This window comes from Cygnus olor, chromosome 2 (assembly GCF_009769625.2).
Source record: "Cygnus olor isolate bCygOlo1 chromosome 2, bCygOlo1.pri.v2, whole genome shotgun sequence".
NCBI lineage: Eukaryota > Metazoa > Chordata > Aves > Anseriformes > Anatidae > Cygnus > Cygnus olor.
In genome coordinates this window covers 133,472,963-133,497,141 of record NC_049170.1, presented here as the reverse complement: position 1 = coordinate 133,497,141, position 24,179 = coordinate 133,472,963, and the positions used below count along the sequence as shown (strand labels likewise).

At 37.0% G+C, this 24,179-nt stretch overlaps 1 long non-coding RNA gene across 2 annotated transcripts; it reads left to right on the top strand.

Moving 5' to 3' along the window:
• Positions 1-1,486: 1,486 nt before the first annotated feature.
• Positions 1,487-18,058, top strand: LOC121064588. Of its 2 annotated transcripts, none has more exons than XR_005816559.1 (3): positions 1,487-1,649; positions 8,967-9,043; positions 17,942-18,058. It is a non-coding gene; the product is annotated as an uncharacterized LOC121064588 (long non-coding RNA). The 2 variants fall into 2 exon arrangements; XR_005816560.1 differs by lacking the exon at positions 17,942-18,058 and adding an exon at positions 16,164-16,276.
• Positions 18,059-24,179: the final 6,121 nt, after the last annotated feature.

Genomic DNA, 24,179 nt, shown 5'->3' with positions numbered 1-24,179 from the left:
CATACAGAATGCCTTTTTCATTCTTACAGAAGAAAATGAAGTTTAGTTTTAATAAGCAGGTAACTAGAACAAATATTTCAGTTTTTCAGTAGTTTCTTTTATTGTGCTTTAATCATTTCTTTGAAATAATGTGTGTATTCAAAATCGACCTTGAATAGCTATGTCTACTTTTAAAGAATAATTCCTACTTCTGGAAACCTTTATTCAAACACTGGCTTATCAAACTTTAAATTGCTTTCATTTGTGTTGAGAAGGCTCAGCCCTATTTCCTACCTAGAACACCTAAAGACTGAATGTGTATCTCTTTGATATTTTCTAGCATATTTGGTGGAACTAGAAAATTCCCATTACATCTGATACTTATCTAGGATTACTCTATTTTTATTTTTTTTTTCATAAATTTAGTTTACCAGACTCAGACTCGGAGAATTCCTGAAATATATAGCTGTTTTCTTTATACTATTATAGTTGTTCATGTCTAGTCTTAATAGTTTTCCCCTGTGTTATTTCATGTATTGCAGCATCCCCTCAGTTGGTCTATTATTCTAATTATCCTTAGTGCCTGAGGAAAGAAAAGAGCAAAGAAAAATGTTTTCTGGATCACCAGGAAGGTCTAGTTGCACTTTTCAATGCACTAACACAAGCACACTCAGCTGCACCCTGCCACAGACTCTATCAGCTAAAGAATATGCCATGATTTTAGGTTATAAGGTGCATGAATGCAGGAAAGAAGGAAAGATAACCTCATAAGGAAATTGTATCTTTGAAAAAAAGTGCTTTTCTGGGCTGGTGGGCGTAGGATACTGTGGAAGACATTTCAAGGAAGATACAATGATTTCAAACAGAATCTGGGCTGAGTACAACCACGGGCCTTGATTATAGAGGCATGTATGTTAGCATGAATAACCACTATATTACCCATACCATGACAGTCTCACTAGTTCACTAAGCACAGCAAACAGATGCAGCAAATAAACGCAGCAGTTTGCATGGCAGAGCCCAAGAGGGCATCTTTGTTTCCAATCCTAGTAGCGTACGCTTCCTCAGATGTGGTCATGACACAACACAGACCATTTTCCGCAGTAGCTGCTGGAGTCACTGCATCAGCTACATTAGAGGTCTCAACCCAGAGAGACCCTGTGACAGCAGATACATCTCTTCAGGTCTCAGGCTGCAGGGAGTGTGGGGGTCCTCTCTGGGAGGCCTGTACTGACAGCCAGCTCTCCTGCAGAAGGTCTGCTGTTGTCCATGAGCTTTGTCATCAGGTGAGGGAGTTACAAGAGGAAGTCAGCAGGTTGTGAAGCATCTGAGAAGATGAGCAAGAGCCAGACAGGGTGTCCATGGAGACCATACAGCTCCAGGAGTCCCAATGCCATACAGCAGTGGAGTTGTCAGAGGGTTCTGTGTGACATGACGCAGTATGTCATAACACTACAAAAGAGGGCAGGAAGTTGGTCACTTCTCATAGGAGGAGAAAGTCTCTTACTCTTCCTGAAGCCTTGCTATTGAGGAACAGTTTCAGTGCCCTCCAGGTGGAGGAGGAGCTGGGCAAGGCTTCAAGGGAGGCAACTGGGCTGAGAGACCCTGTGCCTAACAGGAACACCCAGAAGAATCTGCAGGTGATTTTGTGAGTGACTCCCTGCTGCAGGGTATGGAGGCACCTATTTGCTGACCTGATCTCTCCTCTAGAAAGATTTACTGCCTGCCAGGGGCTCAGATAAGAGATTTTTCTAGGAAAATGCGGGCCCGCTGCTGAATGGGGTGGGTGACCTGGTGCTGAAGGATACAGAGAAAGCAGGTTTACTGAATGCCACCTTTGCTTCAGTCTGCACTGCTAAGACCAGCCCTCAGGTGTCTCAGACCCTTGAGACAAGATGGAAAGTCTGGAGAAAGGAATTTCCCTTGGTCAAGGAGGATCATGTTAGAGCTCATTTAGGCAAACCTGACACCCACAAATCCATGGGTCCTGATGGGCTGCACCCATGAGTGCTGAGGGAGCTGGTAGATATTATTGCTAGGCCACTCACCATCATCTTTGAAAGGTCATAGAGAACAGGAGAGGTGTCTGAGGACTGGAAGAAAGCCAATGTCACTCCAGTCCTCAAAAAGAGAAAGAAGGAGGACCCAGGAACCTACAAGACAGTCAGCCTCACCTTCATTCCTGGAAAGGTGATGGAACACCTCATCCTGGAGGTCATCTCCATGCACGTGGAGGATAAGCTGCTCAGGAGTAGTCAGCATGGATTCACCAAGGGGAAATCATGCTTAACGAAACCTGATAGCCTTCTATGATGGGGCAACTGGCTGGGTAGATGAGGGGAGAGCAATGGATGTTGTCTACCTTGACTTCAGCAAGGCTTTTGACACTGTCTCCCATAACATCCTCACAGGCAAGTTCAGGAGGTGTGGGATAGATGAGTGGACAGTGAGGTGGATTGAGAATTGGCTGGATGATAGAGCTCAGGGGGTTGTGCTCAGTGACACAGAGTCTATTGGAGGCTTTTAGCTAGCAGTGTTCCCCAGGGGTAAGCTCAGTCTTGTTTCACTTCTTCATCAGTGACCTGTATGATGAAATAGAGTGCACCCTTAGCAAGTTTGCTGATGACACAAAGCTTGGAGGAGTGGCTGACACCCCAGAGGGCTGTGCTGCCATTCAGAGAGATCTGGACGGGCTGGAGAGTTGGGTTGAGAGGAACCTCATGAAGTTCAACAAAGGCAAGTGCAGGGTCTTTCACATAGGGATGAATAACCCCATGCACCAGTGCAGGCTGAGGGCTGACCTGCTGAAAAGCAGCTCTGCGGAGAAGGACCTGGGAGTCCTGGTGGAAAACAAGTTAACCATGAGCCAGCTCTGTGCCCTTGTGGCCAAGACGGCCAACGCTATCCTGGGGTGCATTCAAAAGAGTGTTGCCAGCAGGTCGAGGGAGGTGATCCTCCCCGTCTACTCAGCCCTGGTGAGGCCACACTTGGAGTATTATGTCCAGTTCTGGGCTCCCCAGTACAAGAGGGACATGAAACTACTGCAGCAAGTCTGGCAGAGGGCTACGAAGATGACTAAGGGACTGGAGCATCTGTAATACAAAGAGAGGCTGAGAGCTGGGCCTGTTTAGCTTGGAGAAAAGACTAAGAAGGCATCTTATCAAAGTATATGAATATCTGAAGGAAGGGTGTCGAGAGGATGGAGCCGGTCTCTTTTCAGTTGATCCCAGCAACAGGATGAGAGGCAACGGGCACAAACTGGAACACAGGAAGTTCCAGCTGAATGTGAGAAAATGCTTCTTTATGGTTCGGGTGAGAGAGTGCTGGAACAGGCTGCCCAGAGAGGTTGTGGAGCCTCCTTCTCTGGAGATATTCAAAACCCGCCTGGATGCCGTCCTCCGCAATGTGCTCTAAGTGATCCTGCTGGCAGGGTGTTGAACCAGATGATATCCAGAGGTCCCTTCCAACCTCAATTATTTTGTGATTCTGTGTGATCCTGTGATTCCTACGCAGATTTATACGAGTGTACCACTCTCAGTGAACCTTGCTGACCACTGGATGAACTTAAGTCATTACCTGCACCAAAAAAGCCTTTTCATGGTTCTCAGCCAGTACATGTGGATGACACCGTCTACCTTGTCTTATCCTGAGATTACGCAGTTTATCTGCATGTAACAGTCCCTTACCTGACAGCATAAATAATGAATAGATTTGTTTACCTCTACAGAAACCCGATAAATCTGTAAGGACCACAATGCCTCATGACAGATGGGATTTGCACAGTGTGCCATGATCAACATGAAGGGGCTTGTGTGATATTAAAACAGGCAGGGTTCCCATGACCAGCAGGGACGTAAGATTGCTATGATCTTTCTGATGCTTCCGTTAGCATCACCAGGGACATAAGATTGTTATTACCTTTACTGCTATCACATTTTCTACTATACCTATGCTTTGAACAACAGTTAATTAACTTTGAGTGTCCATGCCTTTCTTCTTGAAATACGAATTTATAAATATATAAATAGACCATATAAATTAACCTCAACGTTGGTAGGACCTCCCTGTGGAAAAGGTCAGTATTAAATCACCCATTTTCTCTTAGTGAAACTAAAACCTTCTCCCCTTTAGACCTGATGCTTATTCTTTTCTGTGTAGACAAGCTGCCATATACTAATTCTGTGACTTTGCTATACAGCATAATGAGCATTACTAAGTAAAAAAAAAAAAAAAAAAAAAAAAAAAAATCCATAAAGGAATAAAAGTCTGTATTTCCAAGCACTGCTAAAAAGACTTTAGATGACATCCTTTGTGATGTTCATAGAATAAATCAGATTGATCATTAGTTAATTGCCAAGAAGGCCTCAAGCAAGAATAGTATCAAAAAGACACCGTAACCATGATAAGCTTCTATACGTAAATTAATAGGAAATAGAAATACATTTGAACAAGCTGTAGATTATCCATGGATTTCTGCTGTTTTATTTTTCTTAAAGCTGTAGAGAGTTTTGTGGCAGTTTTTGACTTTTATTCACAATGTTTTATTTCTAGTTTGTTTTTGATTACGTAGGAATTGATTACAACTCTAGCATACAGAGAGAGTAGAATGAAAATATCATTTCCAACACAGGAGAATTTGTGACGCCTATGCACTTGATCTCAAATTTTCACTTCTGTTCAAACTGCAAGACTTCAGGGTTTGGAAACTTGTGCCAACTAAAAATGTAGTTTTGTTTCATAAATCACTACTCTGCCCATTTCAGGAATCATTATAAATTATCTCAAATAAAATGGGGAGAGAATGTAGAGATTTGGGTCACTGATCTTTAAAACACTTTAGCTGAGTATAGCTTTTTTCTTGGATCAATGACATTAAAGGCTGAACACAGTGGGCGACATGGAAAATGAAAATGAAATCCAAAACCTTACCTAGGAAACCAAATCAGATGAGTTAAAGTGTTTTTTCTATATCAGGGGCTTAAATATATGGCTAAGTTATGAAATACCACCGGATCTGCAGTGCAGTTGCTGGCCATGGGTCTAAAAAGATCACTACAGATGTGATAAGTTAGAACCTCAGTTATCACTGGAGGACGATTTAGTTTGAGTCACTTTCCATTTTCCTATGACTGCAGTATGGGCAAATACAGTTACCACAGATCAGGAGGCATGTGGAATAAGTGTCCCCAGGGCAACAGGTTTATTCCTAAGTGCCCAAAGAAGTCCTTACGTAAAAAGGGCAAATCTGTTCTAACTGCATACACAGAGCAAAACCTTACAACTTCAGTGGTTAAAATAGGGGTTAGTATTTTGTTCCCTAGCGAAACCTACTGAGCCATGCATCTTGGAGGGAATGAGCAGGATTTTAATGTTTAATAAATGTGAATCCATTACCACCTGTTCAATCCCATTATCTTCAAGTGGCATGTTAAGGCCTCTCTATGTGAGAATTTACTCTGGAATAGCCATATTTAAGCTGCTTTTCCTGATTAACTCCATGTGTAAAATTCTTGGTTTCTGGAATAAGAGATATAATTGGAAAAAGACATTTTCTGGAATCAGAGAATTGGCAGATGGATTTAATCAAGAGGAGTTAAGCCAGTTTAAATTTGCAGCCTACCTTATTCCAAATAAGTTTTCGTGCATATGGAATGATGAACCCTTAAGTCATGGTTGGAAGGCAAAGGATTTATAATGAATTTGGGTGAAAAACATGTTTCCTCTCTCATGAGAACAGTCAAGATTAACAGAATATTTCTGTCATACTATTTACTATAAACATTTTAATCTCACAATCCAGGGTCTGGCCAATTTGAACACTTTATTCTACAGAGTTGCATAGTTCATTTTGTATTAAAGAAAAAAAAAAAACACTATTTTCATTATGTCTGTTAATATTTTTCTCTATTGGATTATTCCTTTTACCCACAAAAATAAAAAATAAAAAAACTGAACATTTTCAACTAGAAAATATCAAAATATATTGCCGACAGGAAATACGTTAAATGGCATACTCTGTAAAAGAAAATAAAAGCAGCAAAGCAAAAGAATTTTTTAAGAAAAAGAAAGTATCCTTATATCAAAGAAAAGGGAATTACAAAATTGCCATTAATTCATTACTTATATTTGAGTCCACCTTCAAAATAAGTAACTAGAAGGATGCTGGTGAAAAGACACTTTTTTTTTTCTCCAGTAATTTCCATAGTCATTTCCTTTGTTTAAAGCATAACAAACCCCTGATGACTCAGAGTACAAACATTTTTAATGGTTTTATGGAATTAGAAGTATATATAATAGGCATAAATCGTGAGAGGATTAGATCCCATATCTCTGATATTGATAGAACAGGGAAATTACAGGAAAACATCAACCAAAGTCATTGAAAAACTCTTGGGAGGAGCCTGACAAGTGTAACAAGTGCTGTGATGAAAACAGAAATTTATGGAAATTATGTAGTATATGTAACTGCATCTCTACCAAAACAAGTGAAAACTCTGGACACCTGCTAATGCCTAGAAACTGAACCAAACCTTAGAAGAGCACAGTGCCGATTTCCTCTTCCTTATACAAAATAACAGCCATTTGTACAATTGTCAATTACATTGAATACAATTCTACATTGAATGGAATTTTAGAATACATTTTCAGGTATTATATGCATGCTCAATTCCATGTATAAAAACAGGTCAAATTCTAACTTTTTGCACAAAGTTAAGCATAGTCTACTAAAGGCAGTTGCTAAATATTTCCTTCAAAAACACATTATCTCCTATCTGTCAGCTCCTCAAAACTCTAAGGGACCTGGGGGATTTCCTGCGCTTAGCCAGCTTATCCAGGAATCTTAGCAAAGATGAAGAATCTTAGGAAAGTTTCTTATTTTTCCAGGCATTGCAGGACGGGTACATAATTTTCTGTTACAAGTAAAAGTCCTCTATTTGTCATTGGATAAATCAGCTATATTTAACCAGAATATCTGGCTGAATATGAAAGAGCACTCCAGCTGAATATGCGAGGGCACTTCTTTACTGTGAGGGTGACAGAGCACTGGAACAGGTTGCCCGGGGAGGTTGTGGAGTCTTCTTCTTGGGAGATATTCAAAACCTGCCTGGATGCCATCCTGTGCAATGTGCTCTAGGTGATTCTGCTCAGCAGTGGTATTGATCTTCAGAGGTCCATTCCGACCTCGGCCATTCTGTGATTCTGTGAGAATTTGTTTTCCCAAAGAGGTCCTGAGAATCTCAGAAAGGAAAGCCTTTCTATGTGGAAATGTGCACAATAATGTCTTAATTTAAGTACCTCTTTTGAAAATAGAATTCAAATAGCCTGAAATTTAGCACAGAAAAAAACATTTGTTTGTTTGTTTTCACTCCATCTCTGCATTTCATATTGTTATACAGAGTACCTGCACAGCTAGGGAGCAATAGAATCTCACAGTGTTACAACATTATGCAGTCAGTATCATTATCCTGCTTAATAATGCCGGCATCTGTCATGGCAATAGAAAAGAAAGCTCTGTATTTCTGTGCAATAGAACCATAATGGTACCCATTGATTTCAGGGGATAACTATTCAGGACTTACACTGTTAAGGAACACTGCTTTGTTTTCTTTGTTACATAGATCACTTCAGTTTCAAAGACTAAAACTCACATTGGGTTTTATGTAGGTGTACTAGCTCATAAAATTTCACACTTCTCTCTGAGGTGGGGCTCCAGCTCTTGCTGTTCCTAGATTGGAGTTGGTTCCATAGGGAGCAGCAGAGATCCTTATTGACCAAAAACTATCACATTTCCCTCAGCAAATATTCCACCAACACAGAATGTAACTCACCAACCTTTATGCAGGTGCAGAAATATCAGTCTTACATAAAACTTTGCCTGTTGTACACTGTCTCCATTAAGCAATTTTAAATGTTGCATAAACATACACCCAATGGTATTAACTCTACAGTATAACCTTTGAAATAAATGAACAGGAAAGTAGTGGAAGAAAAAAATATCCAAAATTATGCTGCATATCTTTTCAAACAATTAAACTGCCATTGTAGAATGCAGCATACTAATTAAAGGTTTTGTGAAAGCCTAATTTTTCTCTTCCAAGGTTATACAAGGAAACAGTCCAGGACTTCCAAAAAAAACAATAAAAATAAGGCCAGTTATTAGTAAGGAGCCTGAGGCCATTACCAGCAGTTGGGTGCTATGCAGGTACTTTTCAATATTGTGCAATAGCACAAGTAAAAAACATTATTTTTTCTTACATGTATGTGATTGCAGTGGTCTGATTATTCTTCTGAGAACAGAGGCAGAAAAGAGTGTTGGCTTTTTTTGTTGTTTTTTTGTTTTCTGTGGCATGAAAAGGTTATTTTATTTTATTTTATACCAGAGAAAAACAGATTACCTTATATTTAACAATTACTCATTCAGATTATTTTAAAGGAAATAATGATTTCATATGTAGGTTCCACCATTTTACACACAAAGCCAATACAAAAATACAATGGGTCATTAGTCTCTGAAGGGTAAATACAGATTATTTTTGACAAGTTAGTAATTGTGTGCAATATAAGGTAACACCAAGTTGTTAATTTGATTTTACACAATTGTGAAAAGGTGAGATATCTTTAAAGAAATGTATCAATATTAGAACATTTCCTTATAACCTACTGTTATTACCTTGCTTATTTTTAATCATATCTCCCAAAAGTAGTAACTATGTGTTGAAAGAAAACTGTACAGTTTGCAAGTATTCTCAGTGTGTAAATTATCATGAGGTGAGGATTTATTTTTTACATCACAAGAGCTATTGTTAATAAATAGGCAACTTGAACTTGTAATGTACCTGTTACTCAGTGTCCTGTAAAGTACACATAAAAACAGACTGTTCCCTAGCTATTTTTTCAAAACATCTTTTTTAAGAAAATAAAGTCATATTTAAAGTTTAGTCCATTACATTATATCTATGAATAAAACTAAGTTTTGTGTTTAACAGGTTGTTGGTGATCCCCGACTATCATGATCCCAGATTATCATAATGACTGAAATGGAACACTCTCAAGAGCAAATAGTGTAAGTAGTGCATATAAATCCATAGATGCACACAACACCCGACAAATGCAACTGTATCAATGAGAATCCTGAAGTGCACTTTATCTGTTTTTCCAGCTATTAAGAAGCATTTGCCCAATTCAACATGCTAGGTATTTCTATGAAAACCAAGAATCTGGACAAAGAAATAACTTGTCTGTAGCTGAGTAAGAAGCACTGATTTTTTTTTCATTTCGGCAAACAACCCAAAATGAAAATATCACTCCTCACACTCAATTGTAGGAAGTCAACCACATTTATTTATAAATCTTTTGCCAAACAGAAACAAACCTTCACTTCGCTGTCACTTCCCCTCATGATTAAACAAATCTAAACAAAGTGAAAAAGCCCATATTTCTGTATCTACAACAGTATGTTTCATTTCTGGTTTTCTGAGAAATTTAGAAAAAATAAATAAAATAAAACCATATTCACAAAGCTGACAGAACTGGATGAGAACTTATTTTATACTTTTATTTTTTTTTAATCAATTGCTTAAGAGTAATAGTACATAAATTCCTTTCTTTTCCTCAGAGTGTTTGAACCCCAGTTCTCACTTCCCAAGAGGCCCAACGGATTAAAATACATTGGGAAAAACAACAGAGAAAGTGTCCTTAATCTCTCTTGTCTAGTCTGTTCTATCTTGTATAAATAATTTAATATTCATTATGATTACGAATGCAGGCAGGGTACCTCATCTTTCCAAAGAGCATCAGATGAGACTCATTCCCACTTTCTTATTCCATATTGCAGTGACTATTAAAGTACTTTATCTGAAAGGCAGAAGATTCAGAAGGGGAGGAATAGGAAAGTCTCTGGTTATAATATCTTATATAAGAAAATGATTGATTTAGGAGTTAAGAAAACATTGTTCAAGTCTTTATACTGACAGAAAAATAATTATAGCATATGTCACCTACAGGCCCCGTAGAATTCTCTACCCTACACAAATCCATTCTTTATCTGAAGATAATGATTTCGTAAATTAGAGGTTAAAACCAATTCATTTTAAAGAATACATTTATTTAAGGAAGTAACACAGGATCTATGACAAGTAGAAATGGGATGAAATCCAAAGTAAGTTATCCAAGAGTCATTGAATCAGATTAGCTTGATATCTGTAGCCTACAACATAACATATGTGGGGAAATAACAATATACCTAGTGTATCAGCCATGTGGTAAAAAAACATCTGATAAAGTACTTAAGGGAATTAACAAGTGGGAGAGCATGAGAGCTGGTGCAAAAATTGTGTGGTGGATAGTGGCTGAAAAACAACTGGCGACTGACAGATCTGAAAAGAATAATCAAGCTGGGATCAATTACGAATAGAGTTAGTCAAGGATTAGTCATGGATCTTGTTTAATATTTTTGTTATGTTACATTTCATGTAGATACAAAACATAAATGCTATCTGAAAAAAGTTGTTAGTAACACAACATGAAGAAGACCGGAGTATGATACATAAGGAACTGAAGCAATATGGCCGTGGAGAGCTCTAATGCAAGCTGATAAATTTGAGGAAACAAAAGTAAGTACTGCTCTAAGCTGTGAGCTCATTAGTTGGAAGAGAAAGAAGAGTGATGTGGCTGGGTTAATTGTTGCCAATAATGTGACATGTCCATCAAATAGCAAATGTAATTCTCAGAAGTATGAGATGAGGTCCCCAGAGTACTGCAATCCATATGCAATAAGACAAAAAGATCTTGTTTTGTTTAATTTAGTAAAATGAATTGAGATGTGATAAGATTGTTCTACATAAATATGAGTGTTTGGAAAAAAAAAAAAACCTACTTAAAATAAACAACAATTTGTTGTTTGTTTTTTAGGTCAAAATGTTGACCTAATAAAAATATTTCTATATGGGCCATAAATACATTTGGGTTGGAAATTAGAAGTTGTAATCTTCAGAGCCAGAAGATTCTGTAACAGCTTTCCAATAGGAATAACAAGGGCAGTAAACCAAGCTAGTTTTAAGATGAAGCATGTTTCAGAAATAAAAATGTTGTATATAAACATCTGTTTCAACTAATGCTTGCCAAAACACAGACAAGTATCCAATAAAACTTTGCCTAGTACTCTTGCCAAATTGCCCTGTGAATTCCAGGAGAGCAGAGATTACTAGGGTCTATGACTCTGAGATGACTCCTCCATGACAACTACTTTGAAACTGCAGATTTTAGAAACTTTAAGAGCTTCAGTTTTTGAGGATTTTCTGCTTTTCAAAATTCAAAAGCAACCTGGTAGTTCAGGAATTTCAATGTTGCATTTCAGATTTCCTTTTGTGGGTGAGGTTTACACCGAGCTTTGGAAAATTTCTGGGTGACAGAAAAAAAAAAAAAAAGAAAAGAAAAAAAAATTTTCTAACTATCGTTCAGGCTGAGAATCAAAATTCATTTTAATAACTGCAACTTAAGGGGGAGGAAAGGGAGCAAATCTAAAAGTTAGGTTTTAGGGAGCAACTTAGATTTGGCAACTAAGGAAAATCCTTACAGAGAGCAAGCAAAATATTTGGCCAAATTTTCTGTGCAACACAGAAATTACATCAGTTGATAAGCCTACAAGAACTTTCAGGTAGTAAAAGACACAGACACCAAGCAAACCTTCACAATCTTTTCAGCAAAATCCATTACAGAACTGGCCATGCTCCCACAAGATTTCAGAAATACAGTTCTTACAGAAGAATCAGGTCCAAATGCTTTGACAGTCTACAGCTCCTCTCAAAGAAAACCAATAGAATTCAGTTATACTGGAATTACGTCTTCATTGACATAAGCACTGATGAGATTCAGATTTTTTACTATCTGAGAAAGCCTAGTTTTCCAGAGAACAATGCAAGGCGTCTTTGTCAATCATAAAGCCAACATCCAAACAAGCTTAAATCAACAACTGACACCGTACCATTCAGACACAGTCCCTAGATGTGTGGGTGCAAAGTTGCCTCAGGAACAGCTTTAAGAGAGGGAAAGAAAGTACTTCCAAAATGTACATCCAGCTTAAGAGTATTCACTCAGAATAGCATGTCTTGTCCTTTGAAATATTGTGTTGGATGCAGATGAGTGTTTCTAACGTATTTCCAAACCCTATGGGATATGTACATCAACATGAAAAGAACATCAAAATTAATTTTTCCTGCTCCAACCATGAGGAAAGCTTCCTTCTTTTGACTGTCAGTGGCAATGTCTTTTCTAGATACATCTTTGGCTCCTCATATTGTCATTTTAGAAGTCATTTCTAACCACTTAATTACCATAGGTGCACTATGGTCTTCTTTTTTGAAGAATATGGCACCAAACTACTCTGTCTGAAATTAAAAGCTAATGAAAAGTTCAAAGATAGTCTGTAGAGCCATAGCATACTATAGTCTTTATTTTCATAACATAGAAAGACATGGTTATACTTGTTCATATTGAGAGAATTTATGATTTTCCAATAACAGATATTTACTCATTTACATTCATTAGATTAGAAAAAAATATGATCAATTTTAAATGACTAATTAAATGAGGGCAAAGTACTTGCATGATTCATATGCAAACCATCATTACAGACTGGTTTCTAAGTGACTTTTATAATAACACATTATATGTGAAAGTGAATGTAAAAAACAGGTTGAATCAAGGGGATCATAGTAATTGAAATTTATTGATAAACATTTTCTTCCTTAAATCTAAAGGTGAACTGTTGGTACAACCTGATGATTTTTTTGTGATCAATGAATTTCAGTACTTTACGTAAACCTGTTTTAACTCTCATTATACCCAAGTAGGAGTGTTCATGTAGTCTGCCGCCACATTTCAGCTGTGAGGTAGCTTTTTATTAAGTTGTGCCAAAACCATCATCAGCAATTTTTTGTCATCTCCTTATTGTTAAAAATATATTTTTTCAGAGGGAAACTGTAGATGACAAAAACTGAGTATATTTCTTTCTGCTGTTGCATGTATATATATATATATACAAACATATAAAAAAAATACAAAAAAAAAAGTAATAATCACCCATTGCAAATGTCACTTAAAAATGATCACATACTTTGCTATGAATTTCATTTTTAATTCAAACCAGAGAAATGAACAGTGACTGAAAAAAGTCAGGTAAAAATAAGATTCACCATAGTAAAATTACATGACTATGTTACACACAGAGTTTCTAATAAAGTCTAAAGCAGATTAGCAATGTTCGAAAGCAAGATTTGATCCTAACACCTAAATTCTAAATGAAGTGGTGTGTAGACCCTGATAGCATGTAAAGTATCACACTTTGCAAAAAGATACAGGTTACAAATAGGAAACAGGATAAGGAACAGAGATGGTAAGACTTAATGTAAGATCAGCAGTCATAATATACCCACCTATCAAAATCGTAACACAGCTCATGGAAAAAATGTCCTTACACAAGAGAGTCTGATCAGTATTTTAGTGTGTAGTGGGGCTGACCTTGGCCAGCTGGCAGACACCCACCCAGCCCCTCTCTCACTTTCCCTCCTCAGCAGGACCAAGGAAGACAATAAGATGGAAGAGCTCATGGATAAAGACAGGGAGATTGCTTACCAGTTTCCATCATGGGCAGAACAGACTCAACTTCATTCCTGATTCTACTATCTCCTCTGCCCCCCATTCTGAGCTGCACAGGGGGCAGGGTAATGGGGGGCGGTGGGCAGCCTGTAACAGTTCCTCGTTGCCCCTCCTTCCTTCTCACACTTTTCCCATTTCAGCTTAGTGCCTTCTCCACAGGCTGCAGTCCCACAAGATAAATTTCTCTCCTCCAGTACCTGGAGCACCTCTTCCCCTCCTTTTCAAACCTTGGTGTTCCTAAGACAAATTTCTCACTTTTTCTCTAACTCCTCACTGCCTGAGCAGCATTTTCTTCCCTTTCTTATGTTTTTCCAGAGGCACCACCACCTTGGTTGCCTTGCTCAGATGTGCCCCATGGTGGGGCCATTGAAGCTGTCTGGAACCATCTAGTACCAGTGGGAACTGGCCATGTTCGGCATGGCGGAGGCCTGGCCTCTCTGAGAGGCTGCCCTGCAGCCCCCACTGCCAGCACCTAGGCGCTGATGCCCATCTGCAGTGTAACAGCGAAGTGCTGAGGTGTCCATTTAAAAGTACCAGTGGAAATAATCATAAAACCCAGATAAAGAAATTGAAAGAAACTATATTTATGTCATGTTGTGATAAAACGGTAAACAAGGTCCAAAGATTATTCCCTTTTCAGGATCTATTTTTTTTAAGTGTGCAATCTATGACAGCATCCTTATACAAAATGGTGAGCCTAGTAGGCTCACCACTTGGGAGTTATAAATTTGAAACCTGAACAGGTCAAAAATCATCATTGAACCTATTCGGTAGGTGAATCTGCTGGATGGCAAAGACGACTTTAATATATGTTTAGAAAAAGCACCTTCATGTGTGAAATGTTCATTTTTTATAAAACAGCCTGATGTGTGTTTTTCTTGCATCAGTTAACCTAATTAGTATAGAGAAACAACTGTATGATAGAAAGAGCTATCAATGCAATGGTAAAGAACAGATAATTATCTCAAAATGCCAGTGGCATTCAAATATTTTTCTCTTATTGTGAATCAACACCTATAAAAATTTATTAGATGACTTGTCATCTTTTCATAAAGAAGCTTCATCATTTTTGTCTGAGGATGAGAATATGATGTCAAGGGTATGAATAACTTCATGAATCATAAAATAAATTAAGGTTGTTATTTACGCTGAACAGAAACAGTATTATAAAAGACTAATCTTGTGTATTTTCTGTGACTGCAATTAACCATGTTCCAAGGGTTGTTACACGCTATTTATACTATATTAATATCAGAAGTAGATGAAAGCCTTAATGGAGGGGGGAATATCAGGGGACTGCACAAATTAACCCATTTCACATGAGGTGATGCTTGTACCTTGTCAGCCAATGAGGGGCAGAGGAGAGAAAGTTCTTCCACCCTAAACTCCATCCTCCAGTAAATATTCATCTGAAAACATTCAAAATGTTACACAGGCTTTGAGCTAACCTGAAACACAGTGACTGGGGAATGCCATGTAACAGGGAAAAAGTCCACATAAAATTAGTTGACATGGGAAAAGCTTGCAAGATGAAGTCCTAACCATCTGTTGAATTGCTGGCCTATTTCTCACCCACTGCTGCATTGAGACCTCATTCCAGGGCTCCAAACAAATTTAGATTTTCTCATTCCTACCTTGCAGTTAGAGAAAATATTGCAGTCTAAAACTCAGAAAAACATGACACCAGGATTGTGTATATCTGACAGGAAGCATATAAAAATATTATGTGACATGCAAAGGGAGACTTATCAAGTTTTTTTCATAACCTTGAAAGGAGGAGGAACTAGGCTAAATGTTCTGATTAAAGTCAGCTATGTGGACTGAAAAACAGTCACATCTTTAAGCTTCTCCCGTCTGTATGAATGGGCATGCCAAGAACAAAAGCTTTACTGCATACTCAGCATGTTATCAGCATTGAGAATCCGCATTTTGACAGCTGCTGTGGTGACGATTTCTTCTTCCTTATTTTTCAAACCCAGTTGAGAAACAAAGGTCTCTTTGTTTAGCTTAACACAATAGCTATGAAAAAGTCATGCACTCTAGAAGAAAAGAATATATGTATTCATATACACTCACACACATACATACATACTATATATTCTGGGGGCTTAAGACAATTTACTTTAGATAATTGTACATACCAAAATGTTAGTGTTTTATGAAAAAATGGGTCATGAATTTCTGGTTTTGTGCCTGAGAAAATTCAAATGGTATTTATTTCCAAATTTCAATTCTAAGTCCAAGTAATCCATTTTCTTATTATTTTTCTTGAAAATTTAATTTGATGTCTTCAAAAAAGGGCACCAACCATGCATTAAATGTTGATAGCTTTGCTTTTATTTCAGATTTTTATATATTTTCCCATTTGACATTAAGCATTATTTTTCTTGATGATAAATTCTATGAACGTTATTGAAGTAATAGAGCTAATGACTTTGAGAAAGTATTGTGTAATTTGGCCATCTGAAAACTGTAGGATATTGCTACAGTCCTTTTGGGGGAATAAACAAATCTAATTTCACTTATAGTGGCCAGCAATATCTAGATGCACCAGCTTGAATGTGGTTTCTGATGTAATGAACTCAGAAGACAGAAGGCAACTTACTAAAAACGTATCTTCTCCCTAACTCAATACAAGAGATTAATGCGGTGCAATTAAAAAAAAAAAAAAAAAAACTACTTTTTTTCAAACATACAGAAGTCCTGTGTCCCCACCTCCATTCCCTGATAATTTCCTCCATGCTCTTATCCATGCATAATTTGTAGAAATGGAACAGAAAAGTAAGAGAAGTTTAAAAGAAAAATGGTACCTGTGATTGCACAGAAGACAGAGTGGCAGCTTAGAAAGTTTCTGTGCCATTACCTCCAAGCACAATACCATTCCTATTCTGCAACTAGCGTTTTCAAATCTGACCTAGGCACCACCTAGAGCATCATAAAATGTACAGTTTACATTTAAATTATGGAGCAGAAGTAGCCTATACACCTAGCTTGAAGACAAATTTACCAACTGTTGACATCATTTAGCAAGTAGTGCATCCTAAAATATGGCTCTGGGTAATCCATACCAATTGACCCAATAAGAAGGGAAAAAGGGGGAAAGTTCATGTATGGCCTATACTTCAGAATGTCCTCACGTATATATCTATCCAGAACAGGCAAGAAGCCCACTCTGAGTGCACTGACTCAAGGGCCCAATACCTCTGGAGCTCATATCTTTTGTTTGTAACAAGGCCACAGAGCTCACAATAAAGAAGCAAGAATCCCTTGGGACCATCCTAGAAAGTGAAAGACTTCAAGAACAGTCTTAGGACTGTTTTCGTTAATTGTTTGCATTTTTTTTTCAAAATATTTTATAAAAGGATTTTATTTCCCTAACATTTTTGTTTGTTTGTTTGTTTCTGGTTTTGGTTTTGTTTCTGGTTTCTGGTTTTGGATTTTGTTTTGATCAGTTTTATTCCTTATTACTTTGTTCCAAAACAGAACCATTTTTTTCATGGATATGTTGACATTGGATTTGCTGCAATGGCCCCTAAAATCATACCATCACTCTTCAGAAGCACCTTGTTCCTCAGATCCACCCTTATCACTCATGCTTGGGTGTTTCCAGATGAGCTGACACATTGGAAGAATTCAGCAGTCACAGATTGCCTCCAGCTCAGCTGAGCTCTTAAATTACCCTCTGGGTTTGTGGCAGATCTGATGTACACGGGGAGATCTTTTAAGCTGGACCAGCCACTGTGAAGTAAACAACATTCAGCTTCTCCACACGGCTCACCCTCCCACCTCCATGCAGCATCCAGCTACAGAACCATTACCCTCTTTTTGGAGAAATGTCTTTCTTTTCTGCTATGTAGGCGGAATTCCTTCTGTTACCGTTGTCACTGCTGTCTTTTCTGGCCTTATTTGTTTTATGAGAAGTGCAGTGGATGCCAAAACAGCACTCTGGCTATTCATATGGGCCATATTTCTCTTGTAAATAGATACCCTTAAGAAATACCAGGTATAGAATTTCAAACATTGGAAACAAAAAAAAAACAGCAAATCTTGCATGTGAGAGGATAACTCACCTTAACATATCAAGCCCACAACTTCTGTTTTATCTATTACATATATGTTATAAAACTATAGAGTGCTGATATAAAGTTCTCATTTAGGATGAAATTCATCAGACCTCTGAATAAATTACTCCACTATTTAATTGCCCTAGGCATTAAAAATCTGAGATTTGTTTTGTTTCCATGTTTTAGTTTAACTTTCAGTTTTGAAATGTAGTCTTCTCTAAGTGATTTTTTTTTTCCAACAGGGTAAGAAATTATGTTCAATCAGAAATCTCTTCTTCATGCAGGTATTTAACTGATCAGATGACCTGATATTTGGATTAACCCAGTAGTTCAAAATTCCTTACTCATAATATAATGTAATTTCTGGATTACAACTTTTTTTTTTTCTTTTCTTTTCTTTTTGGCAGGGGTAGATGTAGGGAGAATCCTTATTAGCTACTGACAACATTTTGAATTTGTTGATTACCAAAATGGAAACAATGGGATTTATCAATGACTACTACAACTATAATTTATTTTAGCTATATCTATGACTATTCTTAAGTCCATGCATTCAAAGACCACACTAGGCCACCTGCTAATCATGCTGAAATTAAATTTATTATCTGTGGTTCTCAAATCCTTTCCACAGTTGTTACTAACAAGAATATATTCTTCCATTTCATGTCCACAAAGCTTTACAGCTTTTTTTACATGTCCTTTACAGCATACACATTGCCTTCCACTTGGGAGTTATAAAACTTATCTCAATGCACAGTCCAAGCTGGTACATACTATTGATTTATCCCTTGCATTGCTTCAATGTGTCATGTCATGTCTTTTTTTTTTTTTTAACTATTTTTTGGATATACAGTAAATACAAGGGTAAACTCACCAGGAAAGTTCTAACAAGAAGAGTGAAAAAAACAACAACATCAAATAACAAAAACAAAACAAAAATAAGCAAATGAAACAAACAAACAAAAACAAGTAAAGCACTGATTCAAAATGTTATTGAACTTAATTTTTTTCCCAGTGGTAGCTCTGCAAGTATTTCACTTCTCTGTAAGTATTACAGAATCCAGAGCTAATAAATCCTATGAATGCACTTATTTCAGCTGGTTTTGCTAGCTCTGCAACAAGAAAGGCAATATGAAAAAAAAAAAAAAAAAAAAAAGTTCTCTTATATCAAAAAGAAGACTTATAATGCATTGTGAAAATACATTTTATATATACACTGAAGTTATATTATTAATTCTCTATGAACCTCCATTCAGCTATACTATCAACTGTTGGCATCTACAGGATATCTATGGGGAGCCATTAGGATGTCATTAATTTAGGTTCAGTATCTTAACTTTACCAATACTTACAGTATAGACTTGCTACTGCAGTAAACCTGTAATAATAATACACATACATAATAATTGACATGTTAAATTACAATGTATTTAGGTATAAGCCATTTCTTAACAAAGCAAACTGATACTCCCAAAGAAGAAGAAAGTATGCTGAGAAAAAAAAAAAAAAGCTCATGGGTTGAGATAAGGATAATTTAATTAAAGGAAAAAGGAAGAGGGGAAAAAAAATAGCAAAGGCTGTGTGGAAGCACAGAGTAAAGAAAATCTCTACTTCCCATCAACGAGCGATGTTCGGCCACCTTCCAGGAAGTAGGGCCTCAATATGGGTAACATTTGTTTGGAAAGACAAGCCTCTTCATAATGAGAACCCCACCCCCCTCCCTCCCCCTTTCCCACCTTTTATTGCTGAGTGTGACATCATAGGGCATGGAATATCCCTTTGGTTGGTTTAGGTCAGCTGCCCTGCTGATGTCCCCTCCCCACCTCTTGCCCAACCACAGCCTGCTGGCTCTGGGGGGGTGGGAGTTAGAGGGTGTCTTGATGCAGTGCCAGTATTGTGCAGCAATAGACGCAACACTGGTGTGATACCAGTGCTGTTGTAGCTGCAAGTGCAGAGCACAGCACTGTATGGACCATTGCAGGGAAAGTTAACTCCATTCCAGACCGACCCAGTACAAGTTAATTGAAGTTAATTTAAAACCTGTGACAGAAAAAGACCTAGTCCAATCAACTCCCTTTTTATAAATATTGCTTATAAATATTTGCTTACTAATAGCATTCTGGCTTTGTCCATCCCACTTCTATGCCATTGGAGAAATAATTATTTCGTAATTCTGCTGGACAGACATCCTTGCAACTCTATTTGTTTACTTAGTTATTTTACTATTCAATCAATATTACCACTACTACATTGGCTATTAGGCCGGTGCTAATGAAACAGGTTGAAGAGCCATACAGTGCCTAGAAATACATTATGTTATTCCAGTCTCTCTAAATCAAAACCTGAAGTCATGAAACTGGGCAATGCTCCAGTGAAGTTACACCACCCTACACCAACTGTATCCTAAATTTCATGAAATAAGCGTATTTCCCCATAGCTGAAAAAAAGAAAACTAATAAAATTAGGCATAGGAGAGCAAAATGAATAGCTACTATAGTTTTCCTATTCAGTGAGTTAAGCAGTTCTTAAGCAAGTTCAAATAGCCAGATGACGCAGGGCTAGCACGCTTTCTGGAGAGCCAAAATGGCTTCCCCTTTTGTCTCTCTCAAAATAAAGAAATAAGAATAAAGAAGAAACTGTGGTCTAAATCACTTTGGAAAAGTAGAAAAAAAAGTAGCAATTGTTTAAGCATTTCACAGAATGAATTTTTGAAAAACATTTAGCTTCTAATTCTGCTACTCTAAAATCAGGGAGAGTTTATCATTGCCATTAATGGGAGAAAAGATGAGACAGTCCTTAACAAGTCTGACTCACTTATAGTCTCCTTTAAGGATCTGAAAGACATCCTTGCAACTGATACTGAGAGAAACAACTGATGCTGAACTAAAAGTGTTGATACCAATAAAAAGGAATCATTTTGAGAATCATGTAATCAGTAGAGAAAACCTTCCTAAGCATCAGGGGAACCATCAAGAGACTACATGAAGCTGTGAAAGATATAAAACTTATGAATAGAGACAGAAAAAGAAATATAAACTGTAAGGGGAAAACAATGGAAAAGAATGAAGCATGTGATGCATTTGTGAAATGATGCAATGCACAAATTAAAGTAAAAGTTTGAAATGATGAACACCTAAAGAAAATCCATTAAACTTACATTTCATAAGCCATGAATGAAAAAGCTAACAAACTCACTGAAATGAGGTAGAAAACAACATTTGATAGATCAATTATAGAATTCATTAGTTTAGAGGAAGACAATGGTTATGTTTTGAGCTCTTGCTGAGGAAACATCTAACCAAATAAAAAAGCTGGAATTTCTAAACAAGGAAAATAAGATTCATCTCAAATACTGTAAGATTGTGATAGTCCATGTCTAGAGGTGAGCACTGCAAGGAGGTGATTCATTCACACCATCCATAACTAGGTAAATAAGATGAATTTCAATGCTTGTTCTTGGAGGAAGCCCTTCACTCTGTTCCCTTGTGACTATAAAGATGGTCTAGAGAACTATGTCAGTATCAAAAATGAACTTTTACTTGGCTAAAGTTAGGTGAGATGTGTCTGATACTGTTCTAAATTTCAAGAAATTCAGATCAGCTTTCCCAGGTTTTTCCCATTTGAGAAATCAGACAATTAGCCAACTGGAAATAGAGAATGGAACTTCATGGCCATAGCTACAACTCAAAAAAAAAAAATTTAGACAAATTTGGGTGTTAAGTAGATACTGCTGTTGGTAAATCATCATGCTCCTAGCTCACTGTTTTATTTTAAAAGATACTTTGAAGAAGAATTCCAGTTTAAATTATCTTTGATTTTGTCAAATTTAGAATGGGAAGGAGTTGAATATCAGTAAAGATTTCTAAAACAAAAAAGTAAGTACCTAGTTATCCTAAGTTATCCTACCTTTTTATTGTATTTACATATGCCCTTTATTTTATAGGTGACCAAAAATGCAAATATTATCATTTGTAGCCTTTCATGGTTAATATAAATGTCACCATTTGCCAAGTTATTAATTCATATTATAATCAAGGAGTTTTCGTTGACTTTTAAAGGATTTTGTTTTAATCACAGACTAGACATATTTAGCATTAAAGTTAACATTAAATCTGTAGTCTATAGCTATCTTTACTTCATCTATTGTAACGCCAGCCTCAGCTCATAAAGAAAGGACTTTGTTTATGTAATATGAAGATGGTGCAAAGGGTCTTCTGCCTTCCTGTATCACACTTCTTTCCATGATGCTGATTTTCATTCAACCTAGCATGTAGCTCTAGAGCTTTGAAAAGAATGAACAGCATGAAGAAACGTGACCAAGAGATTCACTATTCTTAAATGCACTAAATAAATACAATAAACAAGAGAATATGGGAACAGCAGTACTACCGTGTATTTCTTATATACCCTATATATTTTAACAGAACCCCAGCACACCTTTGAAAAGATCTCACTTCTAAATGTATGGCATGTACAGAATGTACAATGGGGTCGTGCAACAAATTGTTTTATTCGAGTCTCTCTTAGGACACATTGAGCAACAACATCCTTTCAAATTTATGCAGATAAAAATCTTGATATTACAGCTTCATGAGTTGTGTATATGTATCTATGCACATAGATACATATGCACAGCCACAAACATCATAAAAATCTTTATTATCTCCAAAACCTTTACATAAATCTTCAACTACTATATAAGCCAGTTTTATTTTGCCCATGTGGCTATGACTAAGCTTGACTCATGCCAATGGCAAATGTTTCCATAACAACAAACATACTATGAAGTGTGGAAATGATAAACTATTTAAAAAAAAAAAAAGAAAGAAAAAAGAAAAATTTACCCAATAAAGTAACTTGAAAAATAAGCAACAATCTGAAATAGGTTATGGTTATTATAGGTTATTAGAATAGAATATGAAATGCTTGTTTGCTTTATATAATTTAATGTACAATAGTTGCCTGACTTGCAACTATTGTCCACCTAGCAGAGACAAAGATGATCAGAGAGCTGGAGCACCTCTCCATTGAAAACAGGCTGAGTGAGTTGGGGTTGTTCAGCCTGGAGAGGAGCAGGCTACAGGGAGACCTTATAGCAGCCTTTCAGTACCTAAAGGGGGCCTACAGGGAAGCTGGGGAGGGACTTTTTGTCAGGAAGTATAGTAACAAGGAGTAACAGCTTCAAAATAAAAGAGGGTAGATTTAGATTAGATATAAGAAGGAAATTCTTCACTGTGAGCATGGTAGGCACTGGCACAGGCTGCCCACAGAAGCTGTGGATGCCCCATCCCTGGAGGTGTTCAAGGCCAGGTTGGATGGGGCTTTGAGCAACATAGCCAAGTGAGAGGTGTCTCTGCCAAAGGCGGGGTGGTTGGAACTAGATGATCTTTAAGGTTGCTTCCAACCCAAACCACTCCATGATTCTATGATTCTGAGGAGACTTTGTTGTCTCTCTATCTGAAGGAGAAGAAAAGTTAGTTATGGGACAATGTCTTCATTTCAGAAAAGGAGGCATCATGGACATTGCATATTTCTCATCCTCGGATATTTAAGTGAAAATACTTCTGGAAAAGTAAAGGCTGCCTGACATTTCTTCCACTAACCCTTTCTTAGTCTTTCTCCATCTCATGTCCAAATATCAAGAGCTGATACCTGTTCAGGGATTTTTTTGTGGAAATGAGAAGGGAGAGTCAAAACAATTCAGAATGAATTAAAATTATTGAACAAAACACTTTCTTCGTTATACATATAACTGTCACTTTTTGCATACAGACTTAACACAGAAGTAGCTGGTGCTAGGAAGCTGAAATCTGGTAGAGACATGCTGCTTTGCCTTTCAGCATGCTAGTGAAGAAGCTTTGATTTAGCCAAAAAGAACTTTTTAGTAGCAAGTGGCATATGCAAAATAGATTTTAAAACAGAATTCTTTATAGTAACTATTTCTCCTGGATATCAAAGTGAAGAATTGGCCAAATAAATGTCAGATATGTCAGGAGCTAACATGTTTGAAGTGTCAAACTGATTGTTGTACAACACCATACACAGAAAGGGGCTTTGTTAAATCTCCTACACTCTATTTCAAAATTTTTCCTGTCTCCTGATGTGTAAATTACAGATGATGGCATTGGTTAATATTTTAAAATCTTAATGTAGTAGAAGAATGAGCTATTGTAAAAATGAACTTTTCTCATGCTAAGGATGTTTACATGCAGGAAACTGCAATAAAACATCCTCATGTGAAGATATCAACAGCTTTCTAAAATACTTACAGCAGATCTGCTTATAGATAAAATAGTAATTCACCCAGGTTTCAATTAGCAGAAATAATTTTCAGAAACATAAACCATTTTCAGAACCGTTCTATATTACTCGAAGCAAGTATGTCCCCAAAATATTTAATCTCATGATCTACAGTTATGAATTCCTTTAGTTTGTACAGTAAGCAATACATAAATTTCCCTGAGAAATTTTAGAGGGAAT